At 46.9% G+C, this 16,987-nt stretch overlaps 1 protein-coding gene across 1 annotated transcript in view; it reads left to right on the forward strand.

Annotated features, from left to right (window-relative positions):
* The window catches only part of MAPKAPK3 (MAPK activated protein kinase 3), a 124,547-nt gene that overhangs the window by 41,870 nt on the left and 65,690 nt on the right, over positions 1 to 16,987 (forward strand). The window lies entirely within an intron of this gene.

Here is a 16,987-nt window from a genome sequence, read left to right on the forward strand (position 1 = left end):
ACGATGGGAAATTTTCTCCCAAGCCCTGCAGAGCTTCTAAGGAAAATACTCAGCATGACACTGACAAATTACTGTTATTCTTACTGACCACTTAGAAGTTAAAATTATTTCACATGCTGCTGGCAGCCTGGGAGGAGCGAATTTCTCACAGCACTTGGCTTTAAACACACCTACATACAGTTACTGAGTTGCTCTGGGTCAACTTCAAATGAGCAGAGGATAGAGGAAGTGTTTAAGTTGGATATTGGCTTCCAAGGAACTTTTCTAAGGCACTGTAGCAATGCAGACAGTGCCTGCCTTGTCAGGTTTTGGGGAGTGCACACGTGGAAGGGTCGCTCTCCTGGCAGAGGAGGGCAAACCCACAGCGAGTTGTTCAAAGACAGAAGGCAAGGACTCTCACTTTCTGCCCTTCTGGCCAGACCAGATGAGTCCCTTAGGGCTTGACATCATCAGTGCCATGAATTTTACTGGGATATTATTATTCTGCACACTGTTTCCAGTCTAGTCCTACTCTCTGAAAAGTCCTGTGAACTGTGTTCCAGCTCTGACCCTGAATTTTGCTGCTGTTCTTTGACTTGTGCTGACAACCACAGCTCTGTCATGTTGTGCTCCAGCCAGCAAATGCATTATCTGCTGGGGCTGTTTGCATCAGCCTTCCCCTGGACATCATAGCAGATTTTTTTCTTTGCTTTTACATTTAATAACTTTCTCAGGTACCAGTCAACCCCCAAACCTCTTTCTCCTCGTGGATTTTTTGTGATTCTGCTTCTGGTGTTTGATCAGATTTTCTGATACTGCTTTTGAGCCTTTTCTCCTCTTCATTTGTTGTTGCTTCTTCTGTATTTTTCCACTGTGGAGAAACTTCCATAAAATGGGAGCCAGCAAAGTCTTTTCAGCTCACATATGCCCTCTGTTTGGGAAGAAGCATGTGTTTGTGGGGGAGGCAGTTGTTCTTGCTCTCCATGTAAAAGACCTTAATGGATTCACAGGATTATGCTGCTGGAGTAGCTCTTCCATCAAAGCCGTAGCAACTTCCTTGTTGCTGTTCCTTTTCTCAGTCTGTTAGATGCATTTGGTTTCTATGAACAACTAATTAAAATGCAGAAGAGTAGCTCTTTATTAAGGTTTTATTAACATTTAATTTGCTTTTTAGTTTCTGGTAGGAGATCAGAAAGCTTAGCTGTTTCCTAGAAAGACAGCAAAAGGGTTGCAGTGCTGTGCTTGGATAATCTCCCTCTAATAACTCCATGTGCTCTGCGGGGATGTGGGCAGAGAGCCCCTGCCATCAGGGTTAAAGGAAGGGAGGCACAGTGGGGTGTTCACCAGAACTTGGGAATCTCCTGGGGCCACAGGCAGGAGCAGCTCTGCCATCTGCGCTCAGAGCATCCTTCCTGCTTGTGGTCTGGAGGGGGCCCTGCTCACTTCTTGCTCACCTGGAAGCATCAGAAATCCTGAATTCAGGCCCTCTGGTCCACCCTCCCTCTCCCCGTACATGATGCTCCCTCCCTGCTGTGCTTTTATACCACAAGGGTTAGTGCTGGGTAGGGGGTGATTCCTTGTCACAGCTTCTTCCTGTCTCCCCAGTTCCTGCTGGTGTGGGGTTGATGCAGGCACTGTTGAAGGAGTGTGCAGCCATCCTGCAAATACTGCTCGTGGACTCTTCAACTGGAGTCTTCCTTTTCCCCCTACCAGCTTCAGTTCCTTTTTGGTTACTTTTCTGAGCAAAGTCCTTGAGGAACTGGGAGAGTGATATATCTGGGTTGTTTGTAGATGCTCTGCTCTAATGGTGTTACTCCCAGGGCTTTCAGGGCATCTTTCTTGTGCCTGAATGCAGCTAAAACAGCTTTTCCTTCATGTCTCCATTTTCCCCCTCGTTCACTAAATATTCTGTTGGATGCATGCAAATGTTAAAACCACTCAGGACTCCTTGGTTTTGTGACTTATTGCTTTGCTGTAGCAAAGAGACAGGATGGAGCAGAGAGAAGCCAAGAAATTCTATACCAAGCTGAAAACAAAAGAAATCTCTGTTTCTTCTCTCCTTTTCCCTTGTGCAATTTGCACAAATAGGTGCAGGTGCCTCATGTCATTATTCACTCAGTTATAAACTGCTGCTTTCATGGATAGAATCTGCATTTCAGCTGTTACTGGCTGCCAAAAAAGAGGCAGAGGGTTCATGACAGAAGCTTCTTGCTGCCACTGCAGATCGGTGGTGGAATAGTAGAGCAATTATCATGTTTGTGAAGTCTTGAGGGATTTTTGATCCATCCATTGTTGCAATTTCTTTCCTTCTAGCAAAGGTTTGCTTTGAAGTTTGCACATAACTCGTTTGTTAAGTGCGTCTCCAAAGGGTGAAACAAGTCTCAACTTTTCCAGCTGTTTACTTTCAAACAGGCTGTGCAATAATTCCTCAAAGGAGCTGTCAAGGAGTTAACTTTTTATGAATTTGTTACCTAATCTAATGAAGCATGAGAAAGATGTTCAGCTTGCTTTTCCTATGGGAAACTGGCATCCCAAAGCAAACAGATCCTACCACTCCCTAAACACACAGATTTATTGTTATAATACTTCCTTTGTCCTGTCAGAGAACCCCCTTTCTTTGACATATTAAAAGCACTGGTAGTTCCTGCCTGAGTGTTCCCTTGCGAATGATGAGCAATGCCTGGGATTGGTAATCTGAGAATGGCTGCACCCCCTGCAGCTTGGACTGGCTTCCCATGGCCCTTTGGCTAACTGGGTTGTGCCACATGCCATTTTGGCTCCTGGAGTAAAAGCAGCTTTTATCCTTCCTCCTCTGGGGTGTTCTCTGTGCCACATTGTCATGCCAAGAGTTGCAGTGGAAAATCCCGCTTGCTGGACTCCCATGGCACATCAGGGAGCGTGGAGCAGCTGGAGAGGAGTGGGAATAGTTTCAGAGCAATGTTTAAAAACTCTCCTGGTCTCTTTGTGGTGCCCTGAGAAGGGTGCAGAAGGCACAAGACTCTGCCTCGTCAGCCAGGGGAGGCATCTGTGCACCCTGAAATCAGGGCTGTCACGGGAAGAGGCTTTTCCCTGTGAACTGGCTCCTGGGTGGGCTTTAGGGAACACCTGTGCAGATTTCTTGCTCAGCAATGGATAGGAAGCTTCCAAAGGTATTCCCAGCACCATATGGCTGCAATGTGATCTGGTGCCAGTGTATTCATTCCCTCTGGATACTGTGTATCTCTCCCTATTTGTTTGCCTTCTCCCTTGTTAGTCTCATGCAACCGGAGAATAAACTGTCTGGGAAAAGGCCGGAGGAGCAGAGACAGGTGAGAGGTTTAGGAGCAACAAAATTTCCTGGAATAAGGCATTAGCAGGTGTCTTTACTGGTGCTTCTCAGTCCCAAGGGGATGTTTAGGCAGCTCAAAGGCTGTGCAAACCATCTATGATAACAGTAAATCCAATGCAGAGGCCGATGCCCCGCCGGCACAGCCTCACCACTGACCCCACAGCTGGAAACACTGAGCCCCCACAGCTGGAAACACTGAGCCCCCACAGCTGGAAACACTGAGCCCCCACAGCTGGAAACACTGAGCCCCCACAGCTGGAAACACTGAGCCTCCACAGCTGCCTGGGTGCAAATAGGGCATGTTTGCAGGATTTGCTGCCCACCAGCAATGCCTCAGTTTGGCAGGAGGACCCAGTGGTGCTCCAGCACCGTAGCTCTGCTGCCCAGAGCAGGAGGGCACACACCTGGGCTGGACAACCTGCTGTGGGGAGAGCAGCTGCACAGGGCTCACCTTCCCTGCTCCTGGGTCTTCCAGGGGAGAGCAGCCACACCTGCACTGGGCTGTTTGTGAGGTTTCCTGCTCAGAAATAGTAGGAATTTGAAAACACTTTTCTAGCTGCAACTGCTGGAGGAATTTAAATAGAATTCAAGAATCTGGCAGCTACACAAGCCTTTGTGTGAATTTACTCCTGTAAATAAAAGGTATCAGGGAGACATTGAAGATATCTCAACCCCATTCATCCTTCAAGTTGATGATTATCTGCCTTTCAGGTGTACCTGAGCCTATCACTGCACAGAATTGGAAATCCTCTCATCAGGTGGGAGAGATGTGCACTTAGAGTCAAAGAGCCCAGAGAACATAATGTAAAAAAGTGAGCAATAATGTTTGCATCCTGTCTATCCTCTTGGTGGATAAAAGGTTTCACCTCCTTAAATTCATTGTGAATGCTTCCTGACTTAGAATTCCAGTTTTTAGTTTGGAGGTGCTGCCTAGTAGTGAATTGCTTTGTTTTGTGGTGCAGAGATCTGTGGAGTAATTCTTATATATCCTTCAGCAACTTGTGCATCAATATGTGGATTAAGGATAAGTTCTAGCCATGATAAAATTACACCTGTGCTGAGTTTAGCACATGTTCATAAAGCCTTTAGAAAGCCCCAGGTGAAAACCTGTAGAAGGCCAGTTGTTATAAATAACTGTGGGTTGGGGTCATCTTGTGGGAGGGGATGTACCACTGGGATGTGCATTTTAGATAATCAAAGTATGACTGTCCCAGCCTTGCAGTGCTCTCTGTGTGACATCAGGATTCATTCCAGGAGCTGGGTGCAGCAGGAAGGTGGGTTGCCTTGGGAGTTACTAAGGTACAGAGCTCTGGAGCTCTTCAAATACAGTGTGTGTGCTCAGTGTCCTTGGCTTTCCTCCACTTCGGTGTGCTAATCACTGGGGATGGGTTTGCAGAGTGAACAGCAATTCCTGTCACAGGGGCAACTCTGAGTTGAGTTGTACCCCAGAGCTCACCCTGAAAAGTGTGTATAAAGCTGCCATCTTTCCTCTTTTCTAGGCACTGCCCCCCAAACTGAGACCCCCTTGTCAGGTGTAAGGTGCAGGCCAGGTGTGGGTCTTATGTCCCTTCCAGGCTCCAGGGAAAGTTCATCATCATCTTCCTATGCTTCCCTAAACAATATTTCCAGCTGATGCATCTTGCTCTCTGGGTTTCTGTGTTTCATAGGATTTGCTTGTAGAGCAAAGCAGTGGATGTTGGTTTGGTTTGGGGTTTTTTTAATTGGTTTTTTCAGGGAGGTTTTTTTTATTTTTTTTTTCCCCTCTTTCTTTTTTCTTTGTAATAAAGCCTGTTCAATTAGCTTCCTTAGAAATGCCTCTCTCGGTGTGCTGATTGGGTGTGTGGCAGAGGAGGGACTGTGTCAGCACAGCTCAGTTCCTGGAAGAGCTGAAGCGCAATGAAAATGACCCCGGGGAGCAATGGGCTTTCCACAGAAACCTGGCAGGGGGGAGGGCTGACTGAGCCTGGATGGCTTAAAGAGCTCTTTAGTTTCCTTTCTGCAGCCTGACAGAGAAAGGGAGGCAGTGACAGTGCTGCACACAGCTTCAATCACATCAGTGGGGTATTAATGCTTCCTGCAGCCTCCTGCGTGGGAAAGGCACTGGGCCATCCTTCTGTGGTGTCTCTGTGGGCCCCAGGGCAGCCAGAGGGTACTGTCAGCATCCTTCTCATTTCTGGAGACCCAAAAGCTCAAGAGATAACTTGTCCACTCCTTCCTTACACTATAGATTTGTAATTCTATTTCATATTCCCATTTTTGTGATGTTTTCCTTCACCTTTCGCTATTGTACTTGCACTGTTCTTGCCTCTCTACTTTTAAAGGAACAAATATGAACTGCAAACTTCACAGCTGCGATTTGGTCTTTTCCTGGCTGGGCTGGGCTGGTGATAGGGCCTGGACTCATCTTTTTGGATCACTGTCATCCCACAGATGTTCTGGTATTTACAGAATCACCTGTATCTTCTTTTATCTGGACCAAATACCTGTGGCCTGGTGTTTGAGGGCAGCCAGGGAAGAAGGGAAAAATACCACCTCAGTCTTTAATAGCAGAGGCCTAAGGGAGATAACATGAAATGAAAAATCTGGCTGTGCCAAAGGCTGGAAATAAGAGAGCAGTGGAAAGAGCTGGAAGTTTCTTTCCACCCCAGCTTGCTTTTTGAGTGCAGAGCCATGTCCTGTGGGTGCAGCCTGAGATGTGAGAAGCAGGGGAAGGTGCTCCTGCCTTGGTGTGTCAGACTGAAACTGCAGTGCAGGAAAGCACCTCCTTTGCATGAGAGCAGTCCTGGTGCTGCAGACCTTTGGAACCTTCAGCTGCCCCGAGCTCAGGAGCTTGTCTTTATCAGGAAGTCAGGGTGCACTGAGGCAGTGTGTGGATTCATAGTGCTTGTGCTCTCTGTGTACTCAGTGTCTTCCTACAGGTCAGTTTTTTGTTACTCACCAAAATCAACTTGTGATAACTGAATTATTTAATTAACTTGTGTCTGAATCTGAGACCAGAACATGGGGCACTTGGAGTACTCTGAGGTGCAAGTTATGCCACTCTCCTGCAGGTCTGCTGGGCTCTTAAACTATTGCCCTGAGAAGTTATCCACTTGGGATTGATTCTGACTCCTGTAGTGCAGGGTGAGCATCATCTCAGACTGCAGGAGCCACTGGCACTAAGATCTGAAGTTTTCCTGCCTGCAGAGGTGGCCTTTCAAAGTTAAAGTAGGAGAAGGAGACGTGCTGCTATTGATGTCACACTTGATCCGTGGATGGATCCTGCTCAACCAGCAGCAAGCATAACCCTGCTGCTTGGCTAGTGAAAAGTCAGAAAGGGCTCTGCTTTTGTTTCCCACCCCAGACACATGAGTTTGCCCCTCTGGCTCCTCCATTCCCACATCAAAGGCTTTTTGTTGGGCTGTCTGCAGCCACTGCTGCACGGAGTGGGTGTGACTGCCCTTTCCCACACGCTTGGGTGACTTAGCTGGGAGTTGCACCACGTTTTCCACAATGTGGGAGGTAAATCACATCTGAAGTATTCTTCATGCACTAAAAAATATTAGTGTGCCATATGGAAGAGGCAAAAAGTACTCTTCCAAGCAGAGGAGGTTGACTAGAATTAAAAAATTATTTTTCCAAGCTCCTTTGGTCTGCTTTGGAGACTCAAAAAAATAAGGATGGTACTTAGATAAATATATATATATTTATATAAAAAATAAGTTGAATAGTCTTAACAGAAGAACTCAACATTTAACAGCACAGGGGAATGAAACTAATCAGATACAGTGTATGGAGACAGCAAGAGAAAATGCTGGTTTGTAGTTGGTTTCTTTCCAGGAAAAATCTCTTAACCATCTTCTGTCAAGTAAGCACAGAGTGGAATAGGTGTTTGTCACAAGAAGGGTGTAGCTAGATGTAATTAGTAACAGAATCCAACTTTCCATGAAAAGCTCATTAGTGAGGAGTCAGACCTGTTCAGGTGCTCTAATGCTGTGCTGCACCTGCTCCAGAGAAGTGAATTTCCGGAGAGCAGGAGCGGTTCCTCCCCAGGGATCTGCCCTCCGCCGTGGTGGGGAAGGGCTGTGCCTCCCGGCCCGGAGAGCACAGCGCTGGGGTTTGTGCCAGAGCAATAGAGCACAGGGTGGGGACTGTTGGACGAGAGGTGAAGCCAGAGCGTTTGCAATTTGAGAGGGAAAGGACCAAGGGAAGACCTTATATGGTGAGGAGCCCAGGGACAGCTCTACTCCACGAGCTTTCTAAGCCAGGATGAGAAATGTGGGGTTGGTTGTGCTACGGACAAGAGAACCCACTTGTGCTTTCCTTTAGTGCCCTACCGCTCCAACGCACTTGTCTTTCCTCTGGCAGCGCGGGGAACAAGGGAGGTTGGGCCACTTACAAATTGCTCTTGCTCAGATTTGAGACAGCATTGCAAAGGTCACCTTTGTACGGAATGACTTTGGGCCCGACTTGCTTTCTGCAGAGGTTGCTCATGTGGGTCTGACCTCAGCGGCAGCGCAGAGAACCCCCCCGTGCGTGCTGGCCAACAGTGCTGCCCTGGAGCTGCCGGGGAGCTTGGGTTGGAGCTGGGAGGCTCTTCAGCCCGGGTACAGCCCGTTTGTTTTGGTGCCGGGCGTTCTGCCCACTCTCCGTAAAGGGCATTCCCGTGCCGGCGGCTGCAGCCGGGCGCGTTTCCTGGGGCTCTGGGAGGATTCGAGCGGAGGTTTTAGGTCAGAGGAGGCATTCTGGGGGACTTGAGCTCAGTTTGGTCCCCTATAGAATCTATAGAATTCTATAGAATCATAGAATCAGCCAGGTTGGAAAGGACCTCTGAGATCATCAAGTCCAACCCTTGATCCAACTCTGCCGTGGTTACCAGACCATGGCACTGATGCCACATCCAGTCTTGTCTTAAAAACCTCCAGGGACGGAGAATCTACCACTTCCCTGGGCAGCCCATTCCAATGGCTGATTACCCTCTCTGTAAAGAATTTCTTCCTAATACCCAACCTAAACCTCCCCTGGCACAGTTTAAGACTGAGGCCTCTTGTCTTGCTGATCGTGTCCAGGGAGAAGAGACCAACCCCCACCTGGCTACAACCTCCTGTCAGGGAGTTGTAGAGAGTGATGAAGTCTCCCCTGAGCCTCCTCTTTTCCAGGCTGAACAACCTCAGCTCCCTCACCCTCTCCTCATAGGACTTGTGCTCCAGTCCGTTCCCCAGCCTCGTTGCTCTTCTCTGGACCTGCTCCAGCCCCTCAATGTCCTTCCTGAACTGAGGGCCCAGAACTGGACACAGCACTCCAGGGGTGGCCTCACCAGCGCTGAGTACAGGGGCAGAATCACTTCCTTGGACCTGCTGGCCACACTGTTCCTGATCCAGGCCAGGATCCATTGGCCTTCTTGGCCACCTGGGCACACTGCTGGCTCATGTTCAGCTTCCTGTCAATCCAAACTCCCAGGTCCCTTTCTGCCTGGCTACTGTCCCTCACCCATGGGCAGCCCTTGTCTCTGCGCCACCGCGTGTAAATCCATTGATCAAACACAGTGTTCACGTAGATGTGTGTCATCCCTGGGGATAAAGGAATGATCTGAACACATCCTCTGTTGTTGGGTTGTTCAAAGGATTTTCAATGAGGTTCACAGGATTACTCTGAGCCTAAGACAGCACTAGGAACTGCCTGGTATAAGCAGAATAACTGGTTTGAGTGAACACAGCTACGGTCGGTCTGTTTTGAATTTGATGTAGAAGAAATGACCCACTTTCTGCAGGGAGAGCTGTCCTTTGAAAACAGAGGTTAAATTGTTACTTGGTAACTGTGTAGGATTTGAAGTGCCTTCAGTATCCCAGTTTGTCCTCAGCTGCTGAATCTTGTGGCTGCCTTTGTGTGTCTCAAGGTCAGGCTGGTCACCACTGATAATTCTGTATCAGGTATTTTCTGATGATATGGAAGCAGATCACCAGTGCAGGGAGCAGAAAGAAGGAATGACATGAAAACTCCGCCCATTCAGGCACTTCTGCCAAGTACCATGTAGATGTGCATTGAGTCCTTGTATCCTCAGCCTTTTCCTTCCTACCTCTCCACTGGAGGTCATGCAGAGGACACATAAAGGCCCAACATCTCTCTGCAAAACAAAAAGAGGAACCAAAGAGGAAACTTCCTTTATTTGCCAGTTTTCCTTATGTTCCCTGAACATGCATAGAGTTCAAGTGGGAAAGGAGGAGAAAAAGAAAAACAATAAAATGTTGCTGAGGTCCATAGAGTTAAACAAACAAGTTTAAGAAAAAAAATCCAGAGACTTTCCAGTGCAGATCGTCAATGTCTGTACCATTTTGCTGTACTGATACTCGTTGCTTTAACTATTTACAGGTTTGCTTGTATCCTTATGCCACCATCCTTTTTTCTTGTTGCTGTTGGAAAGTATCCCAGCCATGGTTCTTTCAGGATAGGGGTCAAGTTAAGAGGTTTGTGTCCATGGAGCAGGACTTCAGAACACGTTGCATGCTGATTTTTAACATCTTGGCCTGTGTACTGATCCCGAGGTTTAAAACTGGGGCAGGGAGATGAAGCTGAGGAGGGTCTTTGTGAACAGTCTTTGCTCACTGGCATCTTCACACAGGGAGAGTTTTGGGGGTGTCTTCCACAGTAATGAGCTGGGATTTTTCTATGGCAGTGTTTCCAACTGGCAGGAATGCCTAATGGCAGAGTGGCTAGAGGGCCTGGGTTTTCCCCTTTTCCTTTGGTTGACAGCATAACAAAAATAAAGCATAATAAAAATCTCATTTGACTTATCTCCCTTTGCATCAAAAAGCCATCTCTGCAAGACAAAAGATAGATGAAAAATCCATGTTCCCTGACATAATTTGAAGTGCTTCCTTTGGCAGGCTTTAATCATCAAATGCCTCCAAGCCAGCACTGCAGCATTAATTCCATCAGCCTTAGGAAGGCTTGAGGAAAAGGGGAAAAAATAATTCCTTTACGCTTTGTTTCCCTGTGTTGTCATCATTTGAAGTGCCCATCTTAGAAAGCAAAGACACTGGAACAACCAGGCCCTGGGAATATTTATATCTCCCTAGTTGGTCAAGGTAAACCTGATGAGGAGTGTGACCTCAGCCAGCTGCATTATCCAGTGTGTGTTGGGCTGTTCCATGCAATAGCTGCCTGCCTGGAATCAGCAGTGTCCCTAACATGTACCCTTTTCATTAAGTCATTTGTTTTGTCAATAAGTGAGGCTTTTCAGAGCTTTCTGTTTCTGCTCCAGGAAGCATTGATGCTAGTTATAGGGATCACTATAGGATATATAGCATTTCCTGTAAGCCTTTGGGGTTTTAACTCCACCTAAGTAATAGGCTGAAGAGGGATGCTGGCTGCTGCTGCTGGAGATATGGGAAGAGATAATTAAAAACCAGCTTCTTTGGCAGTTTACTATTTCCCTTATCCCAAGCATAAGAAGAGAATATTTCTTTTGGCTCACAGAACAAAGACTGTCCTTGGTTTAAGCAGCTCTTTGACAGGAGTATTGCTCTTCCATCAGCTAATTCCTCTAAGAAGAGCTGAGACAAAGGAGGTGATTATTGGAGTAGTAATAGGCCAAGAGGTAAATACAAAATAAACTGCAAAATTAAGATGCAAAATGCTGCTTGTTGCCTCCTGCATAAGCAGGATAGTATATTATTTTTATTGTTTATTAGTCAAGTAGGTCTGGATTGATAACATGTGGCAGGGCTGTGTTATAGAGGGGACTTTCCTGAACCCATCTCTCTTCCCATCCAAGACTGAGTGGAGTATTTCCACTTCAGTAGCTGTGCTGGACTGTCCCTTTGGAACCATGATTTGTATGAAGCAGCGATGCCAACATGATGATCAATGCATGGTTTCTGTCAAAATCTGCCACTGCCCTTCTAGTTCTGGAGCAGTAGAAGCCAGCATGTGACATCTTCACTTACAGCACAGGTCCGTGTCACGCTGTCACTTGACACCAGCACAAGTTATTCTGTTTTCAGCTGCGTGCCTGATTTGCTCTGGCTTGTGTAGTGAAGTTTCACCTTTCAGGCAAGACAGGCTGTGTTATACAGCCAGGCAGGACGTAAAAACTCATAGCCTTCAGGTACCTTCTTTATGTGCCACTACCAAACAGGAGGGACCCGTGTACTCGGGAGCGTGTGGATCAGGCTCCTCCCTGCCTGACATGAGGGCTGGCAAAGCACGGGGCAATTGTTCCCTTAACCCAGAGCCAAGCTAGAAGGTTATATGCAGCCTGGGGGTGCCTGAGTATGTCAGATGGAAACTGGTGTGGCTGAGGAGAGATGACTGAGATGAGAGTAACAGGGAGCTGTAGGAGCAGCGTACCAGTCCGGTTTGTGTCATCTGAGGGGTCTGCACTGGGAGTGCAGAGTGCAGCTATTCCCTGTGTAACACAATCAACACCTTCTGCAGCAGCAAACTCTTTCTCCCAGCTCATTTTCAGTATCCCGAGGCACAGAGGGTATTACAACATTTGCCCACTCTTGCTGTTTGTGAATAGCCCTGACTCAGCTGCCTGACAGGTCACACTAACCCCGCACTGAAGGATTTGATCAGCAAGGAAAAGTTTTGCATGCATAGAGAAGCCTTCAATCTCCTATATTCTTGGAAAGAAAACAGTACTATGGAGCCTCCACGTTGGCCCATACATGGATCACTCAGCCCCGCTCCAGTCTTGCAGTGCTGTTTTGTACATGTTCTTCCTGAAGTGCTGCTCAGTGCCTCTCAGCCAAGATGATTTTCATAGCCCAGGACTGGAGGGAAGGAAGGGAATTAAAGAGGAGTGAAATACAAAGAGTCCTAAAAGAATGTAAGGAGTATTCCAAAACCAAGGGCTTAGAGGAGAGGGAGGTATTTTCCAAAAGAATTACAGAGATTTTCAAAAATGTTCCCTGGAAATAATATTAGGTCATATTTTAGGCTTTTTCACATTTATGTTCTAATCATAACAACACCTCTTATTAGTGCTCAGCATCTTCAGACAAGTGCAAACACATAGCATGTGCACTGGGCAGCATGTTTCTTCAACATATTTCCAGGCTTGGAGGTGGTGTTTTGAACTCTGCCTCTGCAGCGTTTGGCAGTGGCTGTGATGACACTTGCATGATGGGAGGAATGGCTGCCAAATTGGGTAACTTCTGACAAGTATAAACACAGCGCTGCCTTCTGTATGCTAGATTTCAAACCATATTGCTGTTCTAGGGAGGAGGCAGCCCTGACATTAAAGACTGCAGTGTCTGAGCAGCTATTAAACCTCTGCTGCTTTGCACTGAGTGAGCCCACAAAGAATGGGCAGCGAGGGGCAGTTGGCAGGGACAGGCATCCCAGGAGCTGAGCAGTGGGTCTTGCTGTCTCTTTGTCGTGAATATAACCCAGATCTGTTGTTTTTAGGAGTTGTCATCACTGAAAGCTCTGTCTTAGCCAAGGTGAAATGAGTTAGCTGAGATCAATCCAGGCTTGGCTGCTCAGTTTTTCCCAGACTGATGTTTACATCCCAAAGTGGTATTGCACATGTTCTGACTGGCACAGAAAGCCAGAACTTAACTGTACACAGCACCATAAGCTTTTGCTTTTAAAAGAGAAGCATCTGGGTGAGGGTTTGTGCTGCTGGGGCCAGTCTGTGAGGGAAGGATTTTCCTGTGTTAAATCAGCTGCACTTCGGTGTCAAAGCCTCCTTTAGTGACAAATCCTTGTCAGAATTTCACCAGAGAGAAAATCCTTCTCTGTAAAACTAGAAATATTAAGTAGACCAAATTCAACCCTGAAGTAGATGAATTCCCATCACACTCAACAGAAAAGGAAGCTCGATGCAGCCCCTTGTGTTTTGCGGGTGTCCTTGGCAGGGCTGTTTCAGGAAGGGCAGAGCTTCTCCAACAGCCACAGCTGGAAAAGTTGCCGTGTATCCTCTGGATCAAGGCAGTCACATGATGGAGTTACACAGCCTGCCAGGCCCGAGTCCAAGGAGTCAAGTCTTGGCTGAGCTCTGCCACTGAGTTTTGGTTGACCAGCTCTTCTTTTGTCTGTCCATCTGACATATTTATATCACATTTTTGAGAAATACTAAGTTCTCTGGTGATCTGTTTGGAAAACCTAATGCTGCAGCAGCCAGTATTATTTTAAGGTTTTATTGTCACTGTAGTTCCACGGGGGAACATTAAAGCAAATGCCTTTCCTGCCTAGATAGAGTGCTCTTTTAAAATAGCCATTTTGACAAAAACTGACATTGTATTCATTTTTGCAACTCAAATCTGAGCTGCTGCAAAGTCCATTTACCCTGCATTTAGGAAGTTATGGCATTCAGGGGAAAACCCCTGCCAGTGAGGTCTGAGGAAGAGAAACAAAAGGGTGAGGGCAGTTCTGGTTCATGAAAGGAAACCCTTCTCTGCAAATCTAGGTTGGTATGTCAGGCTGGACCGGTTCTGACTGAACACTTTCCTCTGTGGGGACAGGCTGCTTCCTCTGGGGTCTGCTCTTTTCTATATTTAAATTATTCAAATGATGATTTTGCAAGGAAGCAAGGCCAGCTGTATGTGGAGCTGACCTCTGGGCCAACAGCCCATCTCCAGCCGTGTCCACTGCCACAGCTGGTTACCAGGGGATTGAGGGACTGACCCAGAAGTGGTTTGCAGTAAAATTTCCTTTTTTGTTGAGTCTCATCTTTAATGAGTATTAGCTGAAGTCCTGAAGCTTTTTTGTATTCCCTCCCATTTCCCAGTCCAAAAAGCCATCTAATTATTACGTTAAGTGCTATGTCATTATGTAAAACCCAAATTGTACTTTACTTACTTTTCATAGTTTCCTTTTGAAGTTCAATGCCCAAAGCTAAAAGAGAAACCCTTAAAATTATTTTCCTTCTGTCTGGTGTACATGTTGCTTACCCTTTTCCTCTGAACAATGCAATGTTTTTCAAGTAGAAAAAATTACTAGTTCTTGCTAAAGTTTGGAAGAGTATGTTTGTGCACACTCCTTAGTCTACATGATGTGAATGCTGAAAGACTGTAATCAGATTTTATTCCCAGGGCCACTTTGTCATTTTTCCCTAAACTTGTTTTTCGCTGTGTAGCAGAGGTGATGATGGATGTCTGAGGGATGTTGCAGCACTGTGCCTGCTCCCTGCCCTACTTGTTTGTGTGGTGAGTAGCAGGAGCCACATGATGGTTTTGTTTCTCAGGAAGTGGCAGTGGAGGATCAAAGTGGAGTTCACATGAGGCAGCATTAGCCTCCAGATAAAGCCATGTCTCCACGTGTTCCTGTTCCCTCACACTGGCACCCGTGATTATAAAAAAAATACAGAGGCAGGCCCGGGTGTGGGCAGAGAATAAACATGTCTCAGAAGAAATTAGTCTGAGTCTGAACGTGTTATCAACACAGGGAGCTGCTGCCTGGCCCTCCTGGCTGCCCTGCCCTTGGGCAATACTGGCAGGACTGGGTTCCCCTGGACTCCCTCTGAAACATTCAAAGCTGAGTTGCTGTGAACAGAAAAAGAATTAACGTTTCTGCCCAAGGACAGGGCAGATCTCTTTAAATAACATCTTATTTTCCCCTCTGACTGGTCTGTTTCCTAAGGAGCTCCCAGTCTGGTGGTTTTTTCTCTCATTTTCCCTGTGAATGACAGGTGGGGGTCGCTGACAGTGTGACGTGAATGTTGTGACAATGCTGCTCGGAACTGAGGGAGTTGGAGGATGTTACTTGGCATCCAGAGTTGCTCTGGCACATCTTCACTGGATATTTCCACTCCAGACCTTTGGACTACTGATGATTTCAGGGCTGGGGAAGAGGATGATGCATTTCTATGAGGATTGCAAGTGTCTCAGCAGTGATAAGGGAGAGACAGGAGAGTACTGTGATACTTGGCTTCTGACAGATTTGAACATGAGAACATGTTTGGCAGAGCAGAAGAGCCACACGTAACAGTATCCAGTTAATTTTGGGTTTAATTCCCTTAGTTTCATAGATAGCAGGTAAGACTGACGATGGAATTTGGACTAGAAATGGCAATAGGTCAATAGCTGGAAACACCTGACCACATTGTCGTAAGAGAATTAAATACAATCTGCTGATTCACTTCATTTGGTGCTGGTTCCCCTGGCTTGGGCTGAGGGAAGCTGAGCACCTGAGAGGATCTGGGGAAAGGAGTGAGATTTCACTAAATTAGAAAGGATAGGGACATGTGCACATAAATGGGTTATTTTACCCTTGCATGTGCTGCTGTTTCAGAAAGCTGATTATTTAAGGCAGAAAACAATTCCATGTGTGCCTGACAAACTGCAGGGGATTTCTGCTGTGGCAGTGAGCTGCGCTTTCAGTCATGGACTGGGATTTCTAGTCCCAATCCTATCACTGTTTTTCAGACTCTGTCCATGCTCCACATCCTCGTTTCTATCTGTAGATAGAAACTAAAGTAAGAGAGAACCCAAATAGTTGTGCATTGGCTCAGCAAACTACACAGGTGTCACTGTGTGGCAGCTGTGCCTTGGTGCTGATAAAGGCCAGTCTGCATTTCTGTGAGTGCTCCTGTTTCCAGAGATGTGGAACTTAATTGTAAAAGTCAGTTCAGTCTGCACAGAGATTTGGCACAGGAGTTTTCAGAACATGAACCTGTTTTCTTTAACAAAATGCGCTGAAGGTGCAGGAGTGGGAGTTGTTCAGATAACAGCTGATGCAGTAAAACCATGTGTGACTGCAGTTATGTACTGCCTTGGCTCATGCCAATCACTTCCACCTTCAATCTGTGGAAAGGGAACAGCAGGGTTTCATATATGCAGCCAGGGGAAGAGTTTAGCCCAGCTAAGAAGTTTAGAAATGACTTAATAATTATCGTGTCAGAAATGCTGCATCTTTCTTTCCAGGGTTTTCCAGGGTTTGCAAAGCTCCCTTGTAAAGATGGATGCAGCTTTTCCTTCCTTTTGTTTTCATGTTTCCACTTTGGTTGTGTTTTGCTTCTACCCTGTCTAGCTCTCTTTCCACATTTCCCATAAAACCAAGAGGGACGTGATTGTTTTTGTGCAACAACTTGATCTGGAACAGATTATGCCTTGCCAACATTTCCTGGTCGGTGTGCAATGGAAATCTACCCGTGGTCTCATGTTGACGAGGTTGTGGAAACAATATTTGCTAGGAAATGTCAGGCCCGTGTCTGGCATGGGAAGGACAGCACGTGCTTCAGGGATACTTTGAAGCAGTATTTTGAACTTTGAAGCCAGTGGATTCAGAAAGGGAGAGGGATGGAGAGGAATTAGTTCAGCTTTTGTTTTAATTTCCCCTGAGCATGTTTTTCATTTTCTGGTGGTTGGGAGCACCCTGTGCTTGCTTTGGGCAGGATGGAGGGACCGTGGCTGGAGCAGCTCTCCTGGGAGAGGAGCACGGAGGGGCCACAGCAGAGTCACATCCCAGCAGTGGTGTTGCCTCAGTGTATTCCCTGCATTTCAGAGACAGGACAGATGGGATGGCCTCTGTCTCCTCTGACATCACAGGGTAGATCCAGCTCCCCTGTGGTTCCCCCACCTGCTGTGTGGTGTCTGAGGTGCTGAGAAGGGGAAAGGGTGCACAGACAGACTCCAGATACCGGCACACTGAGGCCCAGTGGCAGCAGAAGCAGAACATGGAGAAAAGCTGCCGTGGGTCCCCCATCCCCAGCACTGTCTGCCTTTCATGGACCCGTCTTTCAACACTTGCCAT

This window comes from Chiroxiphia lanceolata, chromosome 11 (genome assembly GCF_009829145.1).
Source record: "Chiroxiphia lanceolata isolate bChiLan1 chromosome 11, bChiLan1.pri, whole genome shotgun sequence".
Taxonomy (NCBI): Eukaryota; Metazoa; Chordata; class Aves; order Passeriformes; family Pipridae; genus Chiroxiphia; species Chiroxiphia lanceolata.